Source organism: Aulonocara stuartgranti, assembly GCF_965226115.1.
Source record: "Aulonocara stuartgranti genome assembly, chromosome: 7".
NCBI lineage: Eukaryota > Metazoa > Chordata > Actinopteri > Cichliformes > Cichlidae > Aulonocara > Aulonocara stuartgranti.
The window spans coordinates 17145145-17169701 of NC_138945.1; positions in this window are offsets into that span (position 1 = coordinate 17145145).

A 24557-nucleotide genomic window follows, 5' to 3' on the forward strand; every position below is an offset into this window, starting at 1 on the left:
CTACTTCCTACACACTTCCCTGTTTTGTGTGATATGCAGAGCTATGACAGGTACCAAAGCAGACTACCTTGTCTGAACATGACTATATAGGAAATGTGTCTGATTCAAGTCAGTAAGTGGGTTTGGGATTTGCTGATCTGTCACTCCTCTCTGAATGAAGAATATTTCTGTCTTGCACCTTTTTCCTGCCACAATTCTTCTATAGCTAGCATAAAGGAGTGACAGAAACAACAGGCTACAAGCTTAGAGACAAGCTATCACGTGTCTAACAAGGCATAAATAAACAGATACTGAATGTGAACAAAGAGACAAAAATGCCTTGTGACAGTAACGCTGAATGTAGGAGTTATTAACCGTTATAAACTTACTAGCTTAGCATTTGTTCCTGTTTTTAGCCAGTACTTTACAGTCATATCAGTAGCAAAAAATAAGCACTTCCTCCTTTGTCTTTCTCAGCTTTGCCCACCTGAGTTTGTGCATTTGTCCTATTTTCTCTCACAGATGGATGAAGCACCTCACTGAACTGTGATCTTCACTGAGATCACAGATTTAAATCCAAGCTTTGGCTAGACCACTCACGAATGCTGAGAGATTTTTTTTTTTTGTTACTCCAGCATTGTCTGCGCTTTTGTGTAGTGGAACATTTCTTCGAACGTTGCTGTGAATTTGTCACACCACCCCCCGTCACTGTTTCCTTTATCCCCCACCAGCCTTCTAGTCCCTGCTGCTCAGAAGGGACTTTGCCTCCCTAACCAATTCTCTGTGTAGTGATGTGGCAATATCTGCTCCACACCAGAAGAAGAAAAAGCTACACAGCAATTTCTTTTTAAGATTTTGTCTGTATTTTTGGCTGTATTTGATAGGAAGTGTGCGAGGGTATCAACAATGAAGCGTAAAGGGTAAAGGAAGCATGGAGTCCCTGGCTTTGAGTGGCATTTGGCAATCACGGGCTTCTGTGTCTTTTTACTGTGTATGCTTAACTTTCTTTTACACTGATAACAAAAAAGACATGATTGATGGCATACAGCAAGTCAAATTTGCCCTTTTTGCATCTGCACCTGGACAACACAGAGACGTTTTATTTAAAAGACATTTAGGGAGCTCTTTTTTTTCCATTTTGTATTTGGCTAGATAGCTGGCTCTGTGTATGCAGCCTACTTTTGAAAGTTTTGAAGCGTATAAGGTTCGTTCACAAGAATATCAAAAATATCTTTGAGTTCTTTGGATTTGCACAAGACAGTATGAGCTGCAAAAAGATTTTAATGGGAAGCTGAGCACCTTTGTAAATCATGTCCAGTGATTTAAAATCAATTCACCACAGGTGAACCCGAGTCAGATGCAGGAAACAGAATGTGGAGGAGTTCATCTGCCGCATATTGATTTTATTTCACTAAAGAGATGCATAGCTGCCCATAAATTGAGCTGGTGCATTTAAAGGGCTTCTAAAAGTAGCGAGTTAAAAATCCTGTTATCAAGGCTGTGGTATCTGATAAAGGAAACGGGATTCTGCTGGATTCACTGAGCTGTAACCTGCTGCAAGTGTAAAATAGTTTGTTAGAGGGTTATCCCCTTTATTGCCACACTGCTGTGTCAGAAAACAGTGTGTTGACTCCCATCAGAAGAATTTCCCTCAAAAGTGAAGGAGTTCAAAAAATCAAGTGTCTCACTGATGACTGAGATCATTAGTGTGGAACTTGGAAGGGTGTTTTCAGAGTACAGGAAGCAAAGTTCTCTTTGTGCGCTTTTCTGCGGGATGGTTGTAGGAATGTTTCTCAAATTTTCATTGAATAATCTTTGAATTTTGTCCTGAACGAGACACTATGATGAAGGAGAAAGAGAGGGTGCCTGGTGACTGTGGAGGGAAAGCCTTTGAGGCAATACTGGTTGTTGTTTCTTGGACTTCAAACAGTTCAGATTTACCTTTGAAGCATGTTTGAGGTCAGTGGTGCGCTGGGGAAGGAATAGTCTTCAATTTTAAGGCACACGAGCATTTCGGGAAACTTATCTTTGTGAAATATGCAGTTGATCTAGTGCTGGCATGAAAGCTTTATCACACGTGATTTATCACACGTGTATATCCTGGCTTTTGTGCTGCTTTCAATCATTATACTGCGTTCCCAAATAAGTTCACTAACTGGAAGATTCATTTGAGGAACAATGGCACACCACTAAAATTACCCATAGAAAGCTTTGTTTTTTTTTAAGAAATGCAAAGCCTTTAGGCTACATGTGCAAAACAAGTAAATGGCCTGTATTTGTATAGCGCTTTACTAGTCCCTAAGGACCCCAAAGCACTTCACACAACCTGTCATCCACACACAGGTGATGGCAAGCTACATTGTAGCCACAGCCACCCTGGGGCGCACTGACAGAGGCGAGGCTGCTGGACACTGGCACCACCGGGCCCTCTGTAGGGAATGGGTGAAGTGTCTTGCCCAAGGACACAAGAACCAAGGCTGTCCAAGCCGGGGCTTGAACCGGCAACCTTCCGATTACAAGACGACCTCCCAAATCTTGAGCCACAATCGCCACGTGAATCGTAGGACTTATTTTTGTTATATACTGTAACATTGTTGGATGCTTACATTGAGTCATGTGAAATCAGAAATCAGTATTCGCTGAAGTAATCTCTGAGAGACTAAAACTCAGGTTTCAAACTGGTCTAAATGATCAGTTCACATCATCCTGCACAGACTTCCATGTATGGACAAGTGGAAGAGGGAGGCGGGTAAAGTAGTGCTGAGATGTCAAACACACAGCATTTTAAGAAAACTACCACATCAGCAAATTAAAAAGAAATGGCTGCAAACGCACACAAAGCACAATGGGAAAAGAAAAGATCCTGCACATGCAGAAGTAACAAGCTAAACGGCTAATGGCAAACACGTATCTACATATAGAGAATATAATTTAAGAATCATGTGATTAAAACACACGTGTTTTTTCTTTTTTAATTCAACTTCCGTTGTGTTTTGTGAGCTTTTGTAGGGTTTGTCTATTTGCTGGTGTTTTCTTATGTTGCAGTGCATTTGACCTCTCAAGGCCACCATACATTTTTACAAAGTGAGGCCTTAAAGAGACAAAGGCTGTGTCCCAATTCAGGGTCTGCACGCTTGAAGTACGCGCACTACGCGTACTAAGTACGGTGTGTACTATAAGTACGAGAAGTGCGGAAGTGAGAGGCCTGTGAAATGGGACGGTCTAGCCTTCGTGGCGCTGTTCAGGTTGCCTAGCAACCATGATACTAACCGTGAGAAACGTTAAATACAGCTTTGTTTGACAGAAATGAAGGACGAAAAATGTTTTGTTGGTCATTCATTTTTGTCATGACATCACTTTGATTAGTTGAGTATCTGAGGCTGAGACCACGGGACTGTAAAACATGATTGTTGGGCTTCATTTCTGTACTGAACAGTCATTTTAAGATTAGCTAGTAAATAACAATTAGCTGATGTTGTTCATGAGACTAAAACCATCTAACTGTGGTAATGTAAATACAATATGGCCAATATTATAGTATTGTCAGATAATTATGAGATGTGTATATATATATATATATACATATATATATATATGTGTGTGTGTGTGTGTGTGTGTGTGTGTGTGTGTGTGGAGGCTCTAAAACCAAGTTAATGCTGAAAAGTACAAACATCACTAATGTCACACAACTCTGCCGACATGTGGCCAACAGCAATGTTTTAATGTTCTTCGTTATTAAACATTCGCACATAAATAAGTGACGTCATATTCTGTACTTACTTTTGACAGTTCACTCTTCGGCCGCTCCCTTCTGCCGTATTTTGCGGCACAATTATTCACACCCACCGCCGCGCTATGAATTGTGGGATATATGGGACCACGAAGCGTGCACCGGACCACGCTTGATATTTGGGGAAATCGACGGCGCATTTGGAGTATGCATTTGAAGTACACTTCGAATTGGGACAGCCGTCGTCGCGTGGCGGTGACGTAATCGCACTTAAAATGCGTACTTCAAGCGTGCAGACCCTGAATTGGGACACAGCCACAGAGTTGAATAGGTTTGTTACAGGTAAATGTGGGGTCTATATATGGGTCAGTCAACCTTGAACCTTGTGCTCCATGAAATGCTTTTTTTTTTGTGCTCACACATTTTCAAATCCTAATACACATGCACTCGCTGTCTCTTTTGCTTTTACACTATACTCTTCAAGTTGTTCTAAAATGTCTCAGCTGAGATTGAACCTGTCCACAGTAACAAAAGTGACAGAGGGACCTTTTTTTTAGTTATTTTTTGTTGTTGTTATTTTGTATTTTTTCATGCACATTTGAACATAGTAATCATATTGAATATATATTGCCTACTACCAGCTGGCATTAGCTCCCAGAGGCCCTGTAAAGGACAAGGAAGTAGAGAGCAGATGCAGAGACGTGTAATAAAGAGTAGCCTCATGCACTGCATGCCTCCTGTTCTCTTCTTTATGAGGCATCTCATGCTGTCTTGGAATGCTATTCATGCAAGATCCAGAGCCTATTCGACATCTTCCTGCTTATTCACTATCAAAATCAAATGAAAAATTTAGCCCGTGAGGTCATGGCAACCGTATAACTTTCTCTTACACATATTATCCCCCATCACTATTTCCATTGTTGTTCTGTCCCAGGAGGACTCCAGTCTGTTTGTAATTTACACAAGAAAGAGACGTGATCAAAGGAGAGGCACAGAACAAATAACTCGAAAATAACCCTGGGTTTTCTCACTTGTTGTCTCTCTGAAAAGACGCCACTAGGCTGTGAAAAGGTTGCTTTTTCTGGAAGAGGTGACATGTCTGAAGATAGCATGACACTTTTAAGGTGAGCCTATCAGCTCCTTGAAACAGCCTTCCTAACAGACTGGCTCCCCTGGGGGTTCCTGCTTCAGGAGTCTATGAGTCATACTCTTCCTGAGAAATCACTGGGGCAGCACCCAGAAGACTGGGGCTTTGTCAGAATGGGATCAGGTACTGTACATATTTAAAAAAAAAAAGAAAAGCTTAAAAGACAAAAATACCCAGAAATGGCATCACAAACAAAGGTCTTGACTGAATACGGTGGATAAAGAAATGTGGCTACAGAGCAGGAACAATTCATTATGGCACTGACTCTGACAGATGAAGTAGCATTTGCAGGTTATTCATAATTATAACTATAATTATATATAATACTGTTGCCTACTTATTGGTGAAGAAAATAATAGTTCAAATATTAAGAAAAATGTTGATGTTTTAACTATAGGTGTTAACTACAGTGTGGACTGTGCAGGCCAGTCAAGTTCTCAATTCTGCATGTCTTTATCAGTGGGGTGTCTAGAAAATTTTTGTTGGGGGGGCCAGGTAGGGGCACAGATTTGGAGAAGGGTGGCAGATGTAATTGGCAGATAATGTTTAAAAAAAAATTCTACCAACCATTAACCATAATTCAATAATCCTATAAACCTAATAACCGAATGCGCTTTTAACTCTTATTAGAATGAGATTTTAACCACTACGGTGCAAAGTTTTTAGATACTGCGTTGATAAAGTACAAGAGATACAATCAGTGCTTTGTCAGTGTTTACTCAGCATTCAAGGACAGCAATATTTGCATAGTATTTTTACTGACATGTAGTGCACATATGTTTTGGGCAAAAACATTTTTGAATATTAAAATACGAACATTTGTAACAAACAATTGACAAATTAGCCAGTTCCAATGTAAAACTTTATCTGCTTATTAAAAAAAGAAGATAATCTTCTCACAAACTGGTGTTTGATTTTGAAACAGGAAAAAAGTGGGGAAACAACTGAAAAGACTAACATTTGAATAAAACCTGAAAGCAAGTAAATACTTTCTCTGCTGCCTTATGGTAAACTTTGGTAATATTGATCAAGAACAACACTGGCTGATGATGAAATACAGTCAGCTGGCATGGTGACACTGCCAGTATTAACCTGCAGGGCTGGACTGGGACAAAAAAATTGGGCATTTTTACTACAGACCGGCCCACCAGGTATTAAAACCATAAAGCCTTTGAATGAAAACAAATGCTGTTGTGACAGTGATGTACAGTCTTGTTGGTATATGTATGATTTCTATACATTTTACATCAGATAAAAACTTTGGTTGAAAGATTTAGATAATTATTTAATAAAAGCGAGATATTTTAAATGAGAATAAGAAAGAAAAGTAATTTCTTTGTGCTCCACCTTTCCCTGTTAATTCCCTACCTGGCCCCCTGGCATAACTTTGCTAGACCCACCCCTGCACAGTTACCAGCTGTCAGCTACGTAAAAAAGGATCCTGGTGTTATTTGTCTCTCAGAAACAGTTCATAACTTCCCTTCAACTCATTCCTGTCACCTAAAAGGTAAACCTGTTTCTCCATCACCTGTTCAGCTCTGATGATTCAGTAAGGACATCTCCTGGTTTCATCTTCATGTTTCCCTCTCACCACATATACAAACCGACATCATGACCAGCAGCTTTACAGCTGTGGCTCCAGCAAACATCAGCTGATACTTGAAATTAATATTAAATAAATTCTAACAACAGCTGATCAAGCTTAAACGTGCTGCTGTTGTTTAGCGCGACATCCGCTGGTTTCCTCTTTCTGGCACAAAGTGGGCGATAAACAAACAAGAGAGACGATCAGCTGATCATTGATCAGTTTCATGATTGAAGTAGCAACAGAAGAGGGAGGGGGAGAGAATGAGAGAAGAAGAGGCAGCTGTGCAGCGTAAACACAGAATAAATCCAGCTTTGTCTTTTTCCATTCTAGCTAAAGTTTGGGACAAACTGCGTCTCTTCTCAGCTCAATACCAAACGCATAATATTTTCTCTGAATGAGGGACCATTCCATTTTTAAGGAGCCGTTGGCAACTCTACTAACTAACCTTATGAATAAAATAAAGTTCACTATCAGTAACATCATAGCAACTGAACAGCTGTACAGAAACTCCTTCATGCTAGCTCGGGCAGTATGAGTTATTGCAACTGACAGTAAAAAGTCAGCACAACAAAAATAAACTACACCTAAACTTGGTTTATATCTGACCCAGATAGACTGCAGGTCATAACTTCTTACCTGAAGTTCAGTTCACCTGACACTCGGACTGGCGGCTGCCTCGGGTCTCTCCTCCTCCTGCCTCCCCTTCCCTCATCCACCTGCTGGCCTCTGTGGAAGCCCCGCCATAGCCACCACCAAACAACTGAGTTATTTTTACACATCGACCTGCATCTGGCCAATCCACCATCTCTCATTGTTCATGCCCTTACAAAATAAAAAAAAAAAAATAAGTCACCGGGCATATGCCCGGTATGCCCGATGGCCAGTCCAGCTATGCAACCAAATCTGCAGCTCCATACAGCAATGTTACGACTCAGATGATATCTTATAACTCATAACTCTTATGTTAGCTCCCCTCAGTAGCATACTGTCTGAAATATTCGAGGGCTCCAATAATTCTTTAAGTGTTATTTTTTCCTTGGGATTCTAATTTCACCGAAGTTTACTAAACTCAACAAACTTAATATTACTTACCGGGACATTTATTCTGTCCTCATTTTCTTTCACCGAAAAATTGTTTCCAGCGGTGCCGTCTTTCGTGCTTGGCTCTCCTACCTTTGCTAACGTGATGCGCATAGCGCAGAAGCCGATGCTGCATTCACTTACACTCGGATATCTGAGCTTCACCGTGAAAACATAATCGGACATTTGATATTTGATTGAATTGTATTGTTTTGCCTTTGGGGTGGCACCTGGGGTGGCCAGTCTGGTTGGGGGGGTGGCCTGTGCCCCCCCAGGCCACCCCGCTGGACACGCCATTGGTCTTTATGGACCTTGCTTTGTACACTGGTGCAGTCATGTTGGAACAGGTTGCTGGACCTGCTTCCACAAAGTTGGGAGCATGGAATTGTCCAAAATGTCTTGGTATGCTGAAGCAAGAGTTCCTTTCATTGAAACTAAGAGGTGGAGCTTAACTCCTGAAAACAACCCTGCACCTAACCCTGCACCCTTGACACAACGCAGTCAGACAAGCACTGATCTCCACCAAAGCAAGAATCATCCATCAGATTGCCAGATGGAGAATCCGATGGATGGAGAAACTCTAGTGCAGTGGAGATGTGCTGTCATTCCAGAGAACACATCTCCACTGCACTAGAGTCAAGTGGCAGTGTGCTTTACACCACTGCATCCAACACTTTGCATTGTACTTGATGATTTAAGGCAGCTGCTCAGCCATGGAAACCCATTCTATTAAGCTGTCTACACACTGTTCTTGATGTTAGGGCCACAGCTGACTGTGTGAGGAAATTTCCCAACTGGACTTGTTGTATAGGTGGCACCCTATCACGGTCCCACACTGGAAATCACTGAGCTCTTGAGAGCGACGCATTAATTCACAAATGTTTGTAGAAGCACTCTGATGCCTAGGTGCTTGATTTTATACCCCTTTGACCACAGAAGGGATTGGAACACCTGGATTCAATGATCTGGACGGGTGGCTGTCATATACACCCATAACCCTGGTTTATATGGCAGAGCTTTAACAAATACCAGAAATGTATTACTGTCATACCTGTGTCAATCCAGGAAGGTTGAAATTACAAATAAAAAAATAAATAAAATAGATTAAAAATTCAAGCATTTTTGCAATGCAGTTGCACTTTTTCAAAGTGTGTTGGGTTTGAGCCTGCTGTGACTGTTCACTAAAATTCTGTTAGTAAGTGATGTGCGGTTGATATTTTTTCTTTGATGTGGTGATGCAGAAAACCTTGGTTCTCATTATCTCATATTTTGAAACCATTGGCAAAAACTATACATATATATCGTATCATATCAGTAATATTCCTATTAAAATTTCAGTACAGATTTCAGCCATATTGCTCAATCCTAACCGGGAGATCTTCCAAGAATAAATTCCATGTTTGCATTTTGCCATTTCTCTGCAGTGGAAGCAGCTTAAAAATCCACAGCTCTTGGGACTTGCTCTTCGGGGAGGTTGTTTGCTGAAGTGTAGCTAGTTCACATGTTGGGTTACCACAGTTCATGTAAAAAGGACTAACATGTTGAGGCCTACTGCAGTGGGGCAGAACTGTGTCCAATAGAGAAAGAGGGAGAGGAGATTCAGTGAATGGCGCCTGGCACGCGCACACTGGGACAGATGGCCGTGAGGGTCCATATGGGGTGGAGATTGTATCCAAACCTTATGTGTGTGTCTGTGTGTGTCTAAGTGAATGCATGCAGGCGTGCACGTTTGTAAATCTACATGATTTAGAACACAATATGTGCACCTGTGTATCTCGTGCAGCTGCACGCAAGTGTGTAGAGATGAAGCTCTTAATATGCGTGAAAAGAGAAAGTCTTTTTGGGGGAGTGGGTGACAATGCTCTAAGATTTAACTCCACCACGGGTCAAACTGACCCTCAGCGTGAGCAGCAGAAGAAGGGCCAAGTACACGACATCGCTAACGTCAGTCGGTGAGCTGCAGTGAACCGACACACATGGTCCACCAACGTGGCACAGCAGTGTACAAAAACACACAAGAGCACGACTTGGAGAGGAGCGTGACCCAGCGGGGTCGGCGAAGGCTGCTGAAGAGCAAAACAAAAAAGTGGATGTTCTCCAACGAGCTGATGTAAATAAATGGAAGGTAGAGAGCGTCGTGAAATATTTATCAATCAGTCTCAACCGACTACTTCAAAAAACAAACACAAAAAACACAAAAACTACCTGCTTCAGGTAGAAGCATTAACTTGACTAGCACCGAGCTCGATGTGATTTATTTGATCACTCCTCTCGTGTGAGCTTCCACATGCCGTATCTCCTGTCTACTTGCCGAATCTAATCCCAGGATCAGCGCCAGGCTGCGATATTACACAGAGGAATGTGAACTTTATGGGAATTAGGTCTAGTACAAGACAAATGAACACGGACAGTCAGGGCTCCCAGATGCTCATGATCATGTCTGATGCAGTCATTTAGGATAAACAGAAGCTCAGGGACAAATGAGCTTAGTCGCTTTCCTGAAAGGAGCTTTGAAATGAGTGCATAATGAAATGTATAATTTATTTATTCTGAGATGCTGGAGGGTTGTATGAAATAAACATGAGGGAGGGAGCGAGAGAGTAAAAACGATTGCGAATGAGACGGAAGAAGATGGAGGGGGAGAGAGGGGAACGTGTGTTACTCTAGGAGAGAGAATAAAAGCAAATGAGAGATGAAAAGAGGGAAGGAAGGAAAAGAAAATACTCCCTCCACCTGTGTCAGTGAGCACATGTAGGATGTAATTCGTTTTATACTTCAGTAATGTCAGAATGGTGTTTGTGTGTGTGCGTCTGACCTTTGTCTGCACAGTTTGGTAGACCTTAGGTATAATTAAAGTGTAACGTAGAGGGCTGCAGAAAGGTAATCAGCCTGCAAGATACAAATATAAACCATTAATAGTAGTAGTGTACTTAAGTAGAGGATAGAGAGGCAAAAATGAGCCAGTGAATAATTCCATATACCAATTGTATCCCGGCAACCACACACTAATTTCATCATATGACCTTATTATAAAGTTATATTAGACGTGCTGATGAAGCCAGGTCCTTGGAGGTACGTTTCACATCTCTGGCTTGCGGTAGGATAATTTAATTTGTGCTGCATCCAAATGATGAATCAGTGACATATTTCATATTTTAGCATTCGAGCTGTTCCAGCAAGCAATTGCAGAAGAAAAGGAGACAAAGACTCCAAAAAGAGTTTTTTTCCCCACCAACAGAGGTTTCACAATACTCATATTGTCACAGCCTTCTTTTTTTTTTTTTTTGCCTTTTTGAAAGATAGTTTCAGTACATATCTACTATCCATCCATTATCCCAGCCACTTAGCCTGAAATGACAATTTATGAATTTGTTTTATTCCTCTTCCTGTTACTTTAGTGTTAGGCTGACTTAAGTAAATAAGTAAGTAAATAATATCTCAGCTTGGGTAGCATTAGCATTAGCAATTTTTTTTCTATGAAGTCATCAAACAAATAAAATAAATGTAGCATAATTTGGGGAAATTAGGTTAGCATTTATTTTGCAACATGTCAACGTATCAGATGTCTCAATTAACCACATACCAATCTGCACAAGATTATGACCACCGCATTAATATTGTGTTGGTCCTCTTTAACACATAACAGCATGGACTCCACTGGAGCCCTGAAGGTGTGCTGTGGTATCTGGCAACAAGAAGTTAGCAACAGGTCTGATAAGCCTTGTAAGATGTGAGGTGAAGCGTCCCTTTGCACATCCCAGAGAAGCTCAATTGAATTGAGATCTTCAGAATTTCAACGACAAATTAACACCTCAAACTCGTTGTTGTGCTTCTCAAATAATTCCTGAACTACGAACAAAATCTTGACTGTGTATTCTGACACTTTTCTATCCGAACCTGCACAAACACATCAACTCTAAGGACAAAATGTTCACATACTGCCTAATATATCCAGCCCACAAAGAGTTGGGAGATCATCAGTATGTTTCACTTCACCTGTCAGAGTTTTATGCCTGATCGGTGTAATATGATAAATTAGGCCAGTAGCCTGTATTTTCCCACGTGCATGTAGCCTATTTGTCTGTGTTTTCTCGTGGCAACAAGGATAAATAGGCTACCATATCTTGCATATTGTTGCTCATATTGTTGCCTCATGGGTCAGCACTGCTCCTCCAGTCCACGTGTCTTCTGGGCAAGATACAGATGCTGATGTATCCATTCTCATAAGTGATTATTTTAGATAAAAGATGCCTAAAGTGCATAGAATAAAGCACTGCATGAATACATGAATGCCACTTGTAGTGTAAAAACCACTTTAGGTACTCTTTGGGTAACCATATAAATCCCAGTATGTATTGGATAGCCTCATATTACAATCGATCTAAAGCACACACAGAGGATCTGCAGCAGCAACAGGTCCTGATTTATCTGTACTGACTAGCAAATACACTATCCTGTCTGGTTGTGTCCTGTTAGCTTGGTCTTCACTGCACAGCATGTAACTCACAATGTGGCACATCAGATTGTGGATGTCTGCAAACAGCCTGTTTCTCCAGGGGAGAGCTAGCATGAAGCAGAACAAGCAGTGGTCAATTTTTCTGACACAGCTTGGGGGTGCAGCATATTACTGACGGCTTAAGAGATCAGATTATTGTACTGACAGATTTTTCTCTTTTTAATAGATTTTTAGATATTTTCTATGTGGCCTAAAGTCAGTGTAATGTCCTGAAGTCCCAAAGCATCTGCTCCTTTTGTGCAGCAAGAAAAAATGTGACTGTCAGTATGGAATGATCTATTGAGGACTCGCAAAAATGCTGCATTTCTTGCACAAACAAACCACATTTACATTGTGTATTTAGCTAAATAAAGTGCATATGTCATATTGTCCAATAATGATTTCATTCCTGTAACAGGCAATGCTGGCACATTTCATAGAGACACTGTTAACAAGGAACAGAAACAAAGACATGAAAAAAGTAAGCAGGACAAATACATGCAACTTTTTTTAAATGAATAAATTTGTAAAATGTTCTTACAAACAGAAGGTGTAACGCTGCCTCCAACATCACTTAATTATAAGCTGTACATTCCAATTATCATTTAATAATAACCACAATAATAAAAACCCTCCATAAAAACCAGGAAAACAAATTAACAAACAGACTGATATGATTGGTGATGGTTTGTGGTATCTCTGCACGAAGCACATTAACCAAACATACTCACAAACACACAAATGAATCAGCACTGCTACTATTTAGTATCTGCTTTTGTAAGAACATCTAAATCCACGCAGATATTCATTTGTCATACAGGTTTGGAAGGAAAAGTTTAAGGTGGCAGGGAAAAAAAGGGGTTGCAGCTGCAACAGCTATTGCGGCTGTGTGCCTTCATTAAAACTGAGATGTACAACTGCGATTTTGAGTTGGGTGTGTTTTTCAGCAGTGGAATGTATAAATAATATTTCTCACACAGCTGGTCTAACAGAACAAAACGAGAAAGGCACGCAGCTGCTACTATTTCACATTAGTGCATAAGAGTGGCACAGTTTGTAATTTAGAAAGCTGTAAAATGAAATAATGGCAGACCTGATGTGTATCAATCAGGCGATGTATCTAAATTTATCCTTGCCAGCTGACAGCCATATTGATTTGGAGCTCTAGCTGTATATTATTAAGGCTGAACCTCTAACTCCTGTATCGGTTTTGCAGTTGGTTTAGTTGACCCTTTACGACTTCATTTATAAGGCGTTAGTAGAGAGTTTGTGCTACATTTTGTAAGGTTTAGTTTACTTCATGGAAAATACAAGCATGTATTACAAACTAGCCATGTTTTGCTAGTTTGTAAGCCACTGCTATCCCCAAGCACAAACATCCAGGGCTGAAAAATAAGCTAACATGGAAGTCCAAGTCAAGCACATGCACAGTTTCAGACTAGAAGTTCAATATTGAAAATGGTTTAAAGATCTCGGGCTAATTGCTTCCTTTACGTTAACTGTATAGTGGATGATATTTTTTATAGCTCATCCATTAAAATTGGGCTTAAAAATCAGCATTAGCCTGCCACTTGTGTGCTAACACAGGTAGCTACAGCAGCTAGCTGTATGCTAGGCTTCATCTCATCTCTTTACTTGCATCTGTCCCTAATTATCCCAAAAAATGTACAACAGATTTGCCTATAGGTTAGCACTAATTGTGACTGTGCAGTGCAGCTATACAGCAGGCCTATTTGGATGCATCTCGCTAACCAAGATAGCTACTATGACTGTAGGAGATAACAGATAGTGTTCCACTTACACCTCTAAATATGGCAACTTCTGAATACAGTAATGGTTAAAATGCCAGAACAATTAAATACATCTAAGAATGGCAAATCATTTTTAGATCCATGTGATGCATGCATATATTACACATCAAACAGTATAGATGGCAACCTTTCTGCCACCTGGCACTGTCACGTATTGAACCGTTAAATATCACACAAACATTAATCATCCTTAGCCCCATATCACACCATTCCAGCTTCTTCATCCATTTCCAGAGGATGCCATTTGTGCTTGGACAGCAGTTGGATGGAACTTGTGTTTTCACAGCCTACGAGGACCATTAAGGATATCGCACTTTTCATTGTGGTCCTTCTTTCTGTTGCTCATACAGCTTTAGGCTGCTGGACTTTGGATGGAAGCCTCCATGCACTGTGAGGAGTTTTCATGTCTTGACATTAGCAGCACCTATTTTCTCCCGTGGCCAGCTATTATTCCAGCTGGGCATCTGATGATGGTTGGACATATGTATTGATATCTCGGATCTCATTCCTACCATGACTTCTCAGCACCAAAGGTACAGTCTGTGGCTTTGGTTGACCTTCTTGCATCTTCATTATGGCTCCCGTTGTCGTGTGGGATGTGTGTAGCATATCATCTATTCAGTATAAATGGTAATAAATTAACACTAAGGCAACTAAGACGAAAAGCTAAATTTTCACCTGAAATAGAATCTTTATTAAAATAGTTGGTAAAAACATGTTGGTTGCACAGGCCATCCATGTCAGTATGAATGTATTGTGAATTTATCCAAAGGTTTATGCAGTGGATGACACAATGTGGCGGTGTTATAGAGTGATTATGTCCCAGATGCACAGCACTCCACATAACAATGCCTTAAGCTAGTGCATTTCCTGTGTTCATGCAGTTCAGAATTCTGGGAGGTGGTATTTTCAGATGTGCTGTGAATTGCCCTAAAGAGATGTTCTCAGCTCACAAAATATTCTTTTAGCCGGGCTGTTTTAAAATCACTGCATCTCTTTATAGACAGGTGATTTATGACTGAGCCTCCAAGAAACAAATCTGTGAAAAAAGTCTGTGCAGACAAACACATCACATGAAATACATGATATATTGCTGTATCTGCTTTGCCATTTAATAAAACAAGAAAGCTGCATTTTGTTTTTTACGTTTGACTCAGCAACAGCCTCCCTACTTTCAAATGGTTTTCCCAAGGAATTTAAAAGCTGCACATTACTTCATAGCTCTGCATCAGCCCAGGAGACAGCTGAGAGGACAGGCTGGTTTTAGTAATTAACCTTTAAAAATGCTTTCAAAAACACTTGTCGTAATGAATTCAGTTTAATCACAGAGGCCCCAGCTTTTTTTCAGTTTCTGGTAAAGTAATAAAATAAAAAAAATAATTAGTAGTGTCAGTGGAGTTATGGACAGGACTTTTTTTGTCTTTACTGGCTCATCAGTCATAAAGTCCTTTTTTTACAATGCATTTATGTACGTCTGTTACAGATCACCCTAACTAATCGTGAATCTTACTGATGTTAGAAGGGAGGAACAGAAATTTGAAAAATAACTTTGCATTAATATTTTATTTTCTACCGACTGCAGTGCATTAACTTGATGTGTGATCACACTGATTCTTCCAATTGCACGCGAAGTCCTGAAAATTGAGCTTCTTTGCTGTTGTGAGAGCAATAGAATAGACAGGGCGAAGTGATTGAAAGAGGGGGAGAGTGAGAAGACAGATCACGCAACCTTTTTTCCAAAAACGGCACCAGAGTGCATTGCCAGTTTGGCAGCTCTGAAAGCACTCATCAGAGATATTGAAAGCATGCTTACAGCTCTCTCCATGAATCGTCCTCTCCCTCTGTGTTCTTCCTCAGTCTCCCCATCACCATAAAGTGCCTTCCAACTCAAGGGAGCCAAAGATTTACAGGAAAATTTTAGTATTTTATCTATTCTATCCAAGAGTACTTTATAAAATTAGCCCTTCATCTCTCAAGCCAAAGTAGGTCTAGATAGGGCCATAACTAAACAAAGATAAGATAAGATGAGATAATAGAACTTACTATAGGCATTTTCTCCTATCATATTGCTACTGTGCCTGTCGTATTTAGTCAGCTTAATGCTGTCTAGCCTGCTCGATATTACTATTATTTTTTAAAGATAAGATAAGATAACCTTTATTAGTCCCACACGTGGGAAATTTGTTTTGTCACAGCAGGAAGTGGACAGTGCAAAAGTTATGACGCAAAAATTAGAATACAATAAGAATAAATACAGTACACAGCTGTACAGAATAGAATAAAATAATATACTATATACAGTAGAATAAAATAGAATAAAAATATACAATAAGATAAAAATAGAATACGAATGCTATATACAACTGAGTACAAATACAACGATGCCAGGAAAGATTATTGCACTTAGTGTTATTGCACATGTGTGGATGTGTGTGTTTGTTCAGTTAAAGTCTTTGTTGTGGAGTCTGACAGCAGTGGGGAGGAAAGACCTGCGAAATCTCTCCGTCCCACACCGTGGGCGCCGCAGTCTCCCACTGAAGGAGCTGCTCAGTGCTGTCACAGTCTGCTGCATGGGGTGGGAGACGTTGTCCAACAGGGATGACAGCTTAGCCGCCATTCTCCTGTCACTCACCACCTCCACTGGGTCCAGAGGGCATCCTAGAACAGAGCTGGCCCTTCGGATCACCCTGTTCAGTCTCTTCCTGTCCCCAGCAGAGATGCTGCCGCCCCAGCAGACCACACCATAAAAGATAGCAGAAGCCACCACAGAGTCATAGAAGGTCTTCAGGAGTGGGCCCTCCACCCCAAACGACCTGAGTCTCCGCAGCAGGTACAGCCTGCTCTGCCCTTTCCTGTAGAGGGCGTCTGAGTTATGAGTCCAGTCCAGTCTGTTGTTCAGATGAACACCAAGGTACCTGTAGCTGTCCACAGCCTCAATGTCCATACCCTGGATGTTCAGTGGTTGCAGTGGAGAATGCTTGTGCCTGCGGAAGTCTACCACCAGTTCCTTGGTTTTACTGGCGTTGATCTGGAGGTAGTTCAGCTGGCACCAGTCCACAAAGTCTTGAGTCAGTCCTCTGTACTCCTTGTCGTCCCCATCAGTGATGAGGCCGACTATTGCAGAGTCATCAGAGAACTTCTGCAGGAAGCACTGGGTGGAATTGTGGGAGAAGTCTGCAGTGTAGATGGTGAAGAGGAACGGAGCCAGAACCGTTCCCTGTGGGGCCCCCGTACTGCAGACGACCCTGTCCGACACACAGCCCTGAGTCCTCACATACTGTGGTCGGTCGGTGAGGTAGTCCGGGATCCAGGTAGTGAGGTGATGGTCCACTCCAGAGTTCACCAGCTTGTCCTTTAGAACCGAGGGAAGAATAGTGTTGAAGGCACTGGAGAAATCAAAGAACATGATTCTCACAGTGCTTCCAGCGGTCTCCAGGTGAGCGAGGGAACGATGTAGGAGGTGAATGACGGCATCATCCGCTCCAATGCCAGGCTGGTAGGCAAACTGAAGTGGGTCCAGTGATGAGCTTATTAGGCGCCGAAGCTGAGCCAGGACCAACCGCTCCAGGGTCTTCATCAGGTGGGATGTCAGAGCCACCGGCCTGTAGCTGTTGAGGTCCTTGGGGCGTGAAGTCTTTGGCACTGGTACAACACAGGAGGTTTTCCAGAGCTGTGGGACTCTTCCCAACCTCAGGCTCAGGTTGAAGAGGTGCTCCATCACCCCACACAGTTGGTCCGCGCAGGACCTGACGACCCTCGAGCTGATGCCATCTGGACCCGCTGCCTTCTTGCCATTAATCCTCCTCAGTTCCCTCCTAACCTGGGTGGTTGAGAGAGACAGGCTGGAGCCTTGTGTTGAGTGTGTATTGGATGCTGTTGTTGGGGGTGGGGAGGAGTGAGCAGGGTGAATAGAGGAGGTGTGAAGTGTCTGAGGTGTCAGAGGTGGAACAGCAGCAGTGGGGGTGGGTGAGTCTGCAGCCGATGTTGTAGACTGTCTCATGGTTGAATCAAATCTGTTGAAGAAATGATTCAGTTCATTTGCCCATCTCACATCCCTCCCAGGCAGAGAGTTCTGCTGTTTGTGGCCTGAGATGGTTCTGAGGCCTCTCCAGACTTCACCAACGTTGTAAACTTGAACTTTTGCTTTTCATTTAATCCACACAGACTCAAATATGTACATACACCCCCCCACTATTTGCACCTCGACCAAGCACTTTTGGTAGCCATCAACAAGCTTCTGGCATAATTCTAGCTGGATATTTGACCACTCTTCTTGGCAGAATTACTAAGCTTCATTCATATTGGTTGGTTTCCTGGCATGGACCTGGCTTTTAAGCATACCACACAATTTTGCAACATGATTGAGGTCAGGGATTTGGAAAGACAATTCCAGAAGTTTATTGGTTGCTTGAGCAGTTATGATATATGTTTTGGATCATTGTCCTGTTGGAACGCCTCCTTGTTTCCAAGTTTCAACTATCTAGCTGTTGATTTGGGGTGAAGTTAAAGTATTAGGAGGTACTGCAGTCCCTCTTCTTCATTAGTCCATCCACTTTGTGCAGTGTACCAGTACCACTGGAATCAAAAAAGCCCCAATGCATGATGTTACCACCGTGCTTGACAGCTGGTGCAACTTTTTTAGTAAAGCCTCAGCTTTAATCCTTCAAACATGCCTCTTGTCATTCTGGCCAAATAGCTCAATCTTTGTCTCATCTGACCATATAACCTTTCTCCAGAAGGCATTTTAGTCAAGCTTGAGGGTGTTAGTTTTGGAGCGTGGGCTTCTTTCTTGATCAACATCATCTCAGTCCATGGTGATGTAAAACTCGCTTTACTGCAATAGTGTTGCTGCAGTTTCCAATTCATGGCAAGCTTGAGACGTAATAGTTCCTGGATTCTTCCTGACACTTCGGGCCCTCTTCCAGACCTCGGCAAAGTGGTGACAGATTAGAAGAATTAGTACTTATTTTAACTGAAGATTTAGGACTCTGTTGTTTGTTTAGAAACCTTCCCAACTTTTGCAGATTTTAAATTCTATTTCTTAGAATCGCTTCACTGAATTTCTTGGAATTTCCCCAGTGTTGTATTGGTCATCCAATGGTTGCTGTCAAACGAATCCTTTATTAGGATTTGAGAAACTGGCAGCTGGAGTCAATCATGAGGACCAGTGAGAAGTTTAAAGGCCTTGGCCTTGTAAAATTTTCAGCACCACTTATTAAAAGCTTAAGCTGAATGTATGTATTTACTTGTATGTATAAAAATTGTTTTTTTAAATTCCAACTTTTAAAGTCATTAAAGATGTATGCTGTACAGTCATTTTGTTTGGAAAAAGTTCACAATCATTAAAATCCCAAAATTACCATGACATTCATGCCCACGATGAGTGTATGTAAACTTCTAACAACGACTGTAGACAACAGTTAGAACTTTGTCACACATCTTTACCTCTCTGAACAGTTTTTATAGCCCTGCTAATTAACAAATAACCCACAATTGCTGTGAGCAAGAAAAAGTCTTGCTTGCCGTCTCTGTCTCTAGAATGAGAGCAGTTGTGCTCATTCTAAGATTCATTACATATATCCACAGAGGAGCATTATGATGAAGCATTAGAATATTTTATGCTCGGATAACCTCGGCATCAGCTAGAAAAGTTAGTTTTGTTTGTGTATCATCACCCCGAAGTAAAGAGTATGAACATGCAGGCGGGGCCAAACTATTTTCTCTCAAGTAAGTGGGAGTGCATCTTTGGGTCGATCCAAACACCCACATTATTCTTTCCATGACACTGAGTCATCATTATCAGTAGTTGGTTGGTGAAAGTTTAAGGTTTTAGGGGTCACTTTTAACTTTTGTTAAACAGGTAGTCAGGGCATTGATCTTTTTTGGTCTTTAAACAAGTGCTCTAAATGCACATGTTCTAGTTGTTTCACATGGGTGAACATCAAATACACTGTCAGTGAACATTTAAGAAAATGTAAGTTAATGTAGTTTAAGCTGCCATCAGATATCTATTATACATCTGTACATTTTCTCATTTCTGCGCAGTACTTGAGGACGCACCCCGAATTGCTGAAACATTCCCGGTAGCCATAATCAGGCAAAAATTACATTCTGTGTCAAATGAGTCGTCGAAGCAAACTGGTGCTGGAAATGAGCAACACATAAAGGTGTTTTGTAGGAGAGAGTGTTAGGATTACAGCCTCCTGGTAATAAGGCTTCGCGTCCGGTATTTGGATTTCATTTCGCTGTGTTTTATTGTAATGTTTGCAATGAGCAAAAACAAATTAAAAAATATTTGAGCAAAATTCTTGTGGAAGGTGCATTTTCCCTCTCGGTGGAGACCGGGGATTCAAGCTGGTGAAACAAAATTCCATTCCCTCGGGAAACAGGTTGCTCTAATGTAATGGACTTCTCTCTCCTCTCACCATCCATCTTTTTTTTCCTCAACGCTCCGTCTCTAACATGCTTTCAGTGAAACCTTTTAGCCTTCACGTATCATTCACCCCCGTCCTCGGCTCTCCTGCTCCCTTCATTTGACCTTTCTCTCCCTTCTTGCTACTTATCCCCAGCACAGTTGCCAATTAAACGCATAGTCTACACCTTAAGTTTATAAACATGCCTAACATGCCGTCCTCTCTAACTGCCTTCCATCTTCCTCTCAGTTCCTCTGTCCTTTTCCTTGTCTGTCTCATTGCTTTTGCATCTTTTTATCTGTCAGTGGAGAGTGAGGGTCTCTCTTCTGTGCAGTGCTGTGGCTCTTTTCAGGGAACAATGGGAATTGAAATCATTTCAGCAGTACATAATTCATCAGGACCTGGCTCATGCTCCTGTATAACACCTCCCCTCTGGTTCTCCGGCTCCAGCCTTTCATTTAAAGCCGTCTCTTCCTTTCTATCTCAGCGAACAGCTGCATATTTTCGGGGACGTCAGCATGCCGTTATGCATCACGCAACACATACGAAATGCTGCTGCTGGTAAAACACAGCCAGGCCTGTTTTCTTTTGAAATATGTGGATCTATCCTCATGTTAGTCAGTGTGGGGAGAGTGACCAAAAAGAAGAAGAAGAAGAAGATAGCACGCATGCTGTGGTGTAGCAGGACATGTAAGGAATCGGTTCTTAGAGCTCCCTGCATTAAATATTCCATCAGAAGCTGCTCTAGTTGCCACACTGCTGCCAAGAACAGCCAGACTAACAGTTCATCTGTAACATGGTGTGGACAGCATTTAGGAGATACAAAGAGCCATATGGGAAATGAAAACTATAATTTTCCATCTCAGTGCAGAGCAGGGGCATTATCAGAGTGTACGCTTGGATCCTTCCAGTATTTGTTTCACTTGATGGTAGAATTAGCGTGCATTATGGTTCTGCTTTCCGTGTGAGTCCCTTGTTACCCTGTTTCTGTATCCTTTTTTTCAGTTTTTCCCAGCATTACTGTCTTTCTCTTTTGTTCCCTCCTATTTTTTTCTATAGAAGAAAGTAAATTCCCTAGCAGTGCTACTAAAGGGACTCCTGGGATTTGGCTGCTTGGGGGCGGGGACAGTGAGGTATTTGTAAGAGCTGTGGAGGTTACGACTATTTTTTCGTGCTCCTTAAAGTTTTCATGGCTGTGTGCTAACCCCTTGTGAATTCACTCCATCTCTACCTTACATCAGTCGTGACTGTCTTTTCCTGTCGCTTAACCCAAAACCAGCCCCCGCTGATGCCTTCACACCTGCCTGCCTGCCTTCAGCTCGTTAGGCTCAATCACTGTAATTTCCTGACAAAGCAATGTTAAGTCACCCCTGTCCGCAATGATGCCACTTATCAAAAAGGCCCCGTTCCATCCGTTCTGGATGAGGAGGTGTGCGAAGAAGATAGATGCCAGCGTGTGTTTAAAGAAGAGGAATTGTTTACCTACACCTGCAGCTCCGAGCATCAGCCCGAGCCTCTGAACAATTGAGAAAATGAATCTGGGTCACGGTGGGCCCTCTGTGGCGCTGTGCTTTTCCAGGAGAGATTTCACAAACCTCTGTTGCTAGAGGAATGAAAACGAGGACAGCTCTAAGGAGATAATGAGCATCAGTGTGTGTGTGTGTGTGTGTGTGTGAGCCTGTGCAAATGCATGACTGGCATTATTTATGAAAATATACTGTACTTCTAATGACCTGACACGAAATCCGCTCCGCAGACGACAATAATTCATCATGAACTTTTCTTACTACTTCATTATTTAAAGCTGCGCCGTGGGACCAAATACAGCACTGTGCATGCAAACATCACAGCAGAAGTGATTGTAACAACAGCAGCTGCTGCTGCAACACTGACAATTGCTGGAAATGTCGCAACCGTGGAATATTTAGTGTGTCTCATTTGTACCAATCCCAGCCTTGGATTTGTTTATGGTGTTTGCAGAGAAATCGAGTTAGTGCTCTCATTCGGATTCAGCCAGAATATCACTGAGTATATGAAAAGGCTCGGATCCATTAGAGCAACACAGCCAACAGCCGACAACTATAATTACACCCTAATTTAGCCTCCCATCCAGAATAGAAAAAAAAAAAGCAGGGATGGATGATTGAAGAGAAACAAAGAGCAAAGAAAATGGGGGAGATTATAAGAAGTCATGGGCAGAGGGAAAAGGAACACATAGAGAGGTTTTGGTAAGTCGTAAAGGGGAAGAAGATGAGAGAGCATGTATTAAAGCCCACTGCAACACAGAAGGCGGAGCACGGGAATCGACATTTTGAGAACTATGTTTTTTCTCTCACTTCCTTGGTGAGAGATTGGTGAGAAGACAAATATCACTCCCTTATCTGTGCGTGGAAATCAGGGGAAACAGCAAGTGTGACCGTGTCCCAAGGATAGTAGAGCTTCTAAATATCACCCAAACTACAAAGCGTGATGCAAAGAAAAAAGTGCAAACTTGTTGATTTTACACGTTGGTTTTTGTACAGATTAAACAAACAAGATACGGCACGTTAATTAGGGAGCGTTTATTACCTTCGGAGCCAAGCAAGCCTCCCATTCAATTTCCACGATAAGCTAAGCTGCTGTCTGGCCTTTCAAGTATGAAAGCAAATATGAGTATTTCCCCGCACATGGCAGACTTATTTATTTGTTTGTTCACTGCATTAGCTGGTAAATAAAAAAACACTGACATTTGATTTTTATCACTACATGACAGTCTTTCCAAATTGATTCAGATCGTCCAGAGTAGAGGGACGACGAGGCTGTTTACCGATAACAGCTTCACTGTCTATTGTTCGCGTTCTTTTCGCCATATCATGGCTTAATAATGTGACCGTCAGTACGCTGAACGTCACACTGCCTTATGAAATGCTGATGAGCATGCAGTGGCTTTTATTGTGACGCTGCCACGGGAAGATCTCGCCCAGGTAGAGCCTGCTGTGATCTGTCATCAAAATGAACCCACATGACAAAAAGGTCGATCGGGTTTTTTTTATTCATAGTTTTAATAAGGAAGTAATGAAAGAAAGAATAATGGACAGTGAGCTGAGCAAACACTGAACAGATTACTCTGTGTAATAACACATTAGTCCCAATATTGCTGTCATTGTTTACTTACATTAAAAAGAAAAAAAAACAGTTGAGCTTTGGGGATTTTCATAAGCTTCACAGATGAAGGGATTTCAGGTTACACCTGTGTGAAGATTCTCATGGAGCATGCATGTGCAGTGGAGACACAATAAGTCAAGGTTCCAGTGAGCTATATATGGAAGGCCTGATCGGTGTGCAGTAAGGACCCTTCACAGCTTAGGGATCACACAGCCAGGGGATGTCAGGATGATTGTTGGTACAGGCGTACTCGGCCCAGCAGCAGCAGCTCCATGGCTATCTCAACCACAGTCGCACTCTGACAGGAGGTCTCTGTTGAGGTTAACTAGATTCAGAGCCATAGCTGCTTCAGGGCCTGTCAGCGCTCCGCATTCACTCTGAGCTAGGGAACTTGGGAAATATTCATCTTTGTCAGATCACAGCTACCTGCCCTGCCTTTCTCCATTCCTAGCACGGCGTAATAATCTTCTCTTTATTGCATTGTTGCCAAACCATTATCTTTTACTTTTTATCCAGGCTAAACGGCTTCTTTCCAAAGTTTTTCTTTTTTTTTCTTGCTTCAGGGTTTTCTTTTAGTTATGCATACAGCTTTTCAGTCCTACTGCATGTGTCAGCACTGACTGAAATATTCACACATTCGTTCCATGTGTGGAGCTCTCTTTGGCTCCGGATGTGGAAGGACTCTTTGGACTCTGCTGTTTTTGTTTTCAGGCTCCTAATGACCCACCGTGGACAGGAATGTGCTTATTAAAAACTAACAGGCAGCTTTGATATCCAGAGGCAGTATTGTATGAGGTCTAGGGAGAGTGATGTCCACATAATGTCATCTGTTTTATTGTTCTATTCATAATAGTCTCCAATGTTTCTTTTGTTATTAGCTCAATACAGTTTTTTTTTTTCCTTCAGCTGTGTTTCTGACTTTCAATTTGACCTGATTCTTATTTATTTTTGGTCTTTACACAGTTCCAGAAAGCAGGTTTAGGTTATCAGAAAGAGTCTGTTAACTCTCAGATGAGAGAAACTCATCTGGGGATTTTCTATTTCCCACAGAGTGAACTTAACCTCTGCATCAGTTACCATGGTAGCGGTGTCTTCGAACCTAACCTGCTAGGTGGCAGGCTTTCTCTCCTACTCCTCCACTCCTGCCACACCTGAAGCAGCTCTTTTTGT